Source organism: Arvicanthis niloticus, chromosome 9, assembly GCF_011762505.2.
Source record: "Arvicanthis niloticus isolate mArvNil1 chromosome 9, mArvNil1.pat.X, whole genome shotgun sequence".
NCBI classification, from domain to species: Eukaryota; Metazoa; Chordata; class Mammalia; order Rodentia; family Muridae; genus Arvicanthis; species Arvicanthis niloticus.
The window spans coordinates 47,398,968-47,405,923 of record NC_047666.1 but is presented as its reverse complement, the minus strand read 5'-3'; positions in this window follow the sequence as shown (position 1 = coordinate 47,405,923).

The following is a 6,956-nucleotide window of genomic DNA, read 5'->3' as shown; positions in this document are numbered from 1 at the left end:
TACACAGAGAAACTTTGTCTCAAAAAAACAAACAAAACAACAAAAAAAAACCAAAACAAACAAACAAACAAAAAACAGGAATGAGGATGGCCGCTTCCAATCCCTGCAGTGTCCTTCACTGTATCCCACTTACTGGAGCTCCAACGTTAAGCACCACTTTGTTGCCAACCGTTCTGCCCCACGTTTTAGGGGCCACTATGTTGAGGACCGCCCTGCCCCACACTTTGGCGCCACTTTGTTGCTGCCCTCACTGCCCCACGCTTGGCACCACTTTGTTAAGGCCCGCATTTGGCACCAAAATGTCCCGGACCGCTCTGCTGCTCCGGTCCTTGGGTCAGGGTTCACAAGCAGGGGAACACAGCTGAAGACACTTTACCACATGCACCATGCAGCTGGGGTCACTAAACAGCAAAACAAGAGATGTGGGATAAACAAGATGTTTATTAGAGTGTGCTTCAGCTGTTGTAGACTGTTGAAAAACAAGTCTCTTATCAGGGTATATGGCTCGAGATGGTTGCAAAGTTGATAGCTGCTTTCTGATAAAAGTCAACTCCCAACATTTTTTTCTATCTTTTTTTCTTTCCTTTTGTGGGGGAGGTTGCAAGGGCAGAGGACAGATACAAAGGGACAGGGAGACAAATGGGATTGGGATGCATGATGTGAAATCCACAAAGAATCCATAAAATTTAAAAAAAAAAAAAACACACACACACAAAAACCTGATTACTCACTACAGACAGACTAGTTTCCAGAGATGAGTTTCAAAACATCTCAAAGAAATTCCAACTTGCAAAGGTAGTTGGTGTTTGAGGAAAACCAATCTCCTCAAGGTAGGCTTTTCTGTGTGTTGAGCCAGTGCCAATCCCCCTCTCCAAAGTAACCTCTTCACATGCCCACAAAGTCACAAAGAATACTACAAGTTGAGGTGAAAGGTCTTCATTTCCCGATGCATCAAGAGCTCTGGCACCTAGCACTCAAGTTCTGAAGCCAAAAGCAGATCTGTCAGCCCAACCCAACCTCCTTCTCCCAAGCCTCTGGGAAGGCATCCCTGATGAGACCTGTTAAACTGTGTCCTCTAGAAACATTCATCTCACTTCTCTCCATCCTGAGACTATAGAGACAGACAATTAACAATGGTTCCCAAAAGAACTTGAGGTCATTGGTCCAAACTGAGTCAAGTGTTGATTACAGGGAAGATCATTTTCCCCACACAATCAGAGGAGAAATAGAACTTATCCCTATCACTGAGGTGTGAGTGTGGTAAGGCTACAAATATGTGTGCAAGCTCCATATGAAAAGTGGGTCCCACAAAGACCAGTGGCATGAGGGCACAGTTACCACCTGTCACCACTCTGGCCTCACATTCTAAGACAGAAGGTAGTACACCTCTCTGATCACATGGCAGAAGGAACAAGGGTAAAGATTTTAGGTGCTGCCACTAGCACATTCTGACAAAAATGGCACTGAAGCTCACCCCGCCCTCCTGAGAGCCCTGGGAGAAAAGGCATTATGAACAAGAAACTATAATGAAGGGAACAGCTGAATCCAAGCCACACATTCAGAAGGAACAAAATTTCCAATCAGGCCTTTCTGAAGCTAGCCCACATACTTACCCTACCCCTCCTACACTTCCTGTTTAAAGTCAGGTATGATGGTGCACACCCGAAATCTTGAGGATCTCAAAAATATAAAAAGATTTGTGGTATCTCGGCAACAAAATGCTTCTTAAAGCTCTGGGCTTAATCCCAGAAGAACTAACATATGCATGTGTGCATTCTCTCTCTTTCTCTCTCCCCCTCCCCTCCACACACACCGCATCATTAAAGTAACCGTACATAAATTCAGTGACACACATACAGCAAAGTAAGACGGGAGCTTGGGAGGAAGGATTTATTGTGAAGGTGATAATGGGGATAATGGGGAGTTTAGTTTTAAAAACTGTTAGAAACTGTAAATAATAACAATAAAAATAATGTGGCTTAAGTAGGCATGGTGGTGCTTGGCTCTCTTTTGTCCTAGCAAAGGAGAGGTAGGATCAACTGATCTCTGCAGTTCAAGACCAGCCTGGGCAACAAAATGAGCACCCACACTGGGCTGTTCATAACTGCCTGCAACGCCAGCTCCAAGGGGAAACCACAGCCTCTGGACCCCACAGGTACCTGTGCTCACATGTACAGATGCACACATGTACCCATAATTTAAAATAATCCTCTTACCTCAGACAACATGGACGCAGTCTCTGGCTCTCAACCCTGATGTTCTGTCTCCACAAAGGTCTGTTCCATGGCACTTAATACTGCCTGGCCAAAGACATATGCTCATAATTATTGAGGCAAGGAACCCTGGGAAAACTGGCTAGACACCAGAGACAGGAATCCTGGCTTCTTATCTATCTGTTGTCTCTGAACTGGGAACAGCGTGGTTTTGAGGGTAGCTACAAAGCCAAGGCACGTCACACACACAGTCACACCTTAAAACAGTAGAGCATTTTTAAAAAAAGAATTTACTTTTATTTATGTGCATGTGAGCAAGTTTGTGCATGTACGTGTTCATGTGCACACTAGTGTGGACACTGAGGGATGTCAGAAGGTGTCAGATCCCCAAGAGCTGACATTTCAGAAGTTGTACGCCACCTGAAAGCAAAAGAGCTCTTCACTACTGAAGTTAGCGCTCCTTCACAGAAGTCAATGTTCCTTATCTTAGAGCTCTCTCCTGAGCCTACGACCCTGCTCAGTCTTTTCAGTTCTTTTCAGAATTGCCTATGGCCCAAAGACAGGACACTGAAATGCCACAAATAAGTTTACCACCAGGAACCAGACATGCAGGAAAGGGCAGACCTCTATCACCTCAAGTTTCCCCAGGACAGTGTTCCCTAAGTCACCAGCAAGGTGCCACCACTTTTTCTTTTTTCTTTTTTTCTTTTTTCTTTTTTGTGTGTGTGAGACAGGGGTTCTCTGTGTAGCTTTGGCTATATATTAGAACTCAATCTATAGACCAGGCTGGCCTCAAACTCATAGAGATCTGCCTGACTGTGCCTCCTGAGTGATTGGATTAAAGGCATGTGCCACTACTGCCTGGCCTGTTTTGTTTTTAAAGATAAACTCTCACTATGTAGCTCAGGCTAGCTTCAAAAAATTCCTCAGGCCTCTGGAGAGTGAGGATTACAGTGAGTGTGCCCTCACTGCTAAGCACCGCTACTCCATCTTAACCAGAGAGAAGATGTGAGGTGCCCTGCTTAGGACAACAGAGAAGCAGCTCCAGAAATGCAGGTTACTAGTAACATTGAGACTGAATCACTGACAGGGAAAGTAAGAGGCCAGCAATGGGACACATGAGAGGGGCTTGTCCACAAGTGAAGGAAGTGGTATCTTCAGGACATTCATATCCAAATTCAAACATAAAGCTGGAACAGACACTGGAGAGAAATCTCACAAAGAAGCTTAGCTATTAAGAAAGACAAAACAAATAACTAAAGATTTTAGTCATCAAAGCTTATCTCCAAATGATTTTCCCTTCTCCTGCAATAAATGAATATATCCAAGCATGCAAAGGAGAAACACAGTGACAACTCAAAAAAAAAAAAAGAATCTTTTAATAAAAATTATTCATAAAAATCCTAATAAATTTTAAAGAACAAGATATTCCTTAGTACATTTATAAAAGACCATTTGGTCCTTTTACAAAAATCTCTCGTTTAATTTAAGTACAGTTCTTATTTACAGATTAAACAGGAAATATCATCTATGGTTGTCAAGCATATTGCACATCACAGAGAGAGAAACATTTGTGCATCTCAGTAAGCTGTCCCAGAGTTTCCAACTCAAGACTTTTTATTTTATAGAAACACATTTACTTTTCATGTATGTAATTAACAAAAATGCAGCTTGTGGAATGCTATTTAACACTAAAACAAAACACCCTTAAAAATATTATTTGTTTACCTTTCAGAAAGAGAAAAGCAGAGAAGTAGTTTCACAGGTACTTGATATCTTTAGGATATTCAAATCCAAATTCAAGAGCGCCCCACCGCTGAGCGGAGGCCACCACGCCCACACATGTCACCAGCTCCAATTCACAGGGGTCCCTGCCCTGCAGGGGACAGGCACTGGAGTAGGTGCTGGACAGCTAGGAACGGAAAAGCAAAGATCAGCACCTTCTTCTCAAGTCCCAGCTCGGTCACTCTGTGCCTGTGCCTGAGGTGACCTTACCCTCTGACCAGCATTATGTTTGTCCATGTCAAGAAAACAAGACCTCAGAGCCAGGAAGAAAAGGGACGTCTAGTGTAGCATCTACAGAATCCAAAGTGAAGAACTGCAATGGGCAGTCACTCACTGAGCTGCTGGAGAGATGGGTAAGAGGGGTATTTTTCTTGAGAGAAAGGGGTAGACAGGATAGAGACAACTGCATTTATTAAAACCAGAAAAAAAAAAAAAAAAAAAAAAAAAAAAAAAAAGGCTCTCCAGTACTCCTCTGGGCAGGTACTACCCTCACATACTTTCACTTCAACACACAGAAAATTATTTGACTGTCATGTGCAGAATCAGTAACCCAAGACAAGAAAAGCCAGACATCAGAATAGAATTCTTGTTACACAAAGCAAGCTCTGGCAGAAGAGCAGCAAGAAACTCAAAGGAGGCTTTGGAAAACAAGCCTGTTTTCCACAGTGACCAAAGCAGTCAGAAAGCCACCAAACATTCCTTTGTCATTCTCCTCTGCCAGGAGAATGGAGTTGCCCTGTCACAGTATTTAGAACAGCTAAGGCAAGCCTGTTGGTTGTAGAACGGGGCTCTACCACGCCTAACCGTAAGACAGTCTGCCACATAGTTTGCAACTTGTTGGCCAAACTGGACACTACTGGCTACTCCTGGGAACACTAGTATGGTTACAAACATCTGTGAAACTATCTGTTCACATTCCAGTCATTCCTGGAACAAAGCAGTGAGTTAGAACATTTCTACCCATATTTCAGCACACAGATTGGAAGGAAGAGCAAACATGTTGTAAGATGTACATTGCAGCTGCTAACATCCACAAAAGCAAGCAAGTCAGCTTCAAACTTGACTCAAATAATGTTCTTCATATGACTGGCAGTAGACAATGTTCTTCATCTAGCCCCACCAATCACTGACTTTGGTCTGAGCAGTCTAGAAGCTCAATAATAGGATTTACAGGCATTATCTTACTTACCCTCAACCTTGTCAACAGGTGAAAAATCCAATACCCAAAAAGTCAAGAGGGTCTGAGACTTAATAAAAGACATCACACGTTTGCCTGTACCCAAGGCCGGCTGGTAGCACTCAAGGCACCATGGTACTGCCAGACTCAGATCACTATTCCAAGAGCCCAGGAAGAAGTAACCCAAGCTTAATCAAGAGCAACAGATGAAGAACCCGGATGAGTGAGAACTGCTAGGTGCTGATATACACTGCTGTTGAAAAAAAACAAAACAAAACAAACAAACCAACCAACCAACCGGACAGATTGGGAAGCTGGTAAAGAGAGCCTGAGGGGAGCACTCCCTTCCCAGACAGGTCTTCACTGTCCCTAGTGGGTCACTCACAGTCACACAGGAATGTGTCTGGAGCAAAGGTAAAAAGGGGTACACACAAAGGCCTGTGCATGCATATGGTTAACACTTTTACTGAGTTAACAAAAATATGTGAAACATAATCTGCTCAAAGATGGCTTTCTATACAGTAGATGAGACACTGTGGATACATAGAACAATGCTTGTGAAATAAAGAAAAACAGAAACATTCAATACTCTTAACAAATAAATAAAACTAATTGCATAGTAAGTGTTTAAAAGATGACAGTCACTACTAAAACCCCCTTTCTAAACAAGCCAAGGAACTGAATTATATTTATTTTCAAAACAGTAACACATATTGAAGAAAGAATATAATTTCTCCCTTTTGACTAAAAATCCAATGATTCAGATGCGGCTTTTTCCCTGGCTATAGGAGACTGGAATGAAGTAATTTGAAGTATCTATCAACAGTGTAGAGGGAAGACATAAGATATGTGAGGTCGGACCAGCTTTCTCAGAAACTTCCTACCCTTTGCCTAGGATGCCTTGACCTGTCCCAGTGCGAGGACACCAAGCCAGGGCAGGCCCAGCTCTGCCTTTAGGAACCGTTTGTGCAAACTTCCCATTTGCAGAGCTTCCCATTTCACCTAAGGAAACAACAAAAGCACTTTCTCATGATTTCCTCCTTTATGTGTGCTAAAATCATAGGTTAAAAGGCAAAGACTGGCAAACGGGTTTCCAGGAATCTTCCTCACACACACCCTGTTCCTTATTGGTCCCATCACATGGCAATATAAAACGAGCTGTCTGGAGCAGTGGTTGCGACAGCCCATGGCCCAACAAAACCCATAAGGCACTAATCTAAAGTCCTTATCACACAGAGAAATGGCTCAAGGATGTCAGAAAGTCATCTGATTATTTCTTTGTCCCTGATTAGCTAATTGGCACTACACATTAGCCAAAAAAACCAAACCAGAACAAAACAAAACAAACAAACAAACAGAAAAAAAAAAAAAAAAAAAAAAAACATCAGAAGTCTAAGTCAAAGACAGTCAGCACTGTGCATCCTTGGTTATGAAACACGAGGGATGGAAGCTCACAATCCTAGGGGTTTTCCTCTCCCTAGAAGGCACCTGCTTCTGGAACCATGGGAGTTCTTCAGGTGAGGTGATGTTCAAAATAAATGCTAAATACAGTATATAAGATCTGTTTGTTAATCTCTTAGATTTCAACTTAACTTTAAAGGCTGCCTGTCAGATTTCTTGCTAGACCATTACACTAAAACAAGTAACACTGAATAAATTACTTTAAGATGCAAATAAACCAGGTGAATTTCCCCCATGTGATTCAAAATCACAGCTGGCTATCTTGGGAACAGCTAATGATCCCATAGGAGAGAAAAGGGATGACATTTTGATTGCAGTAA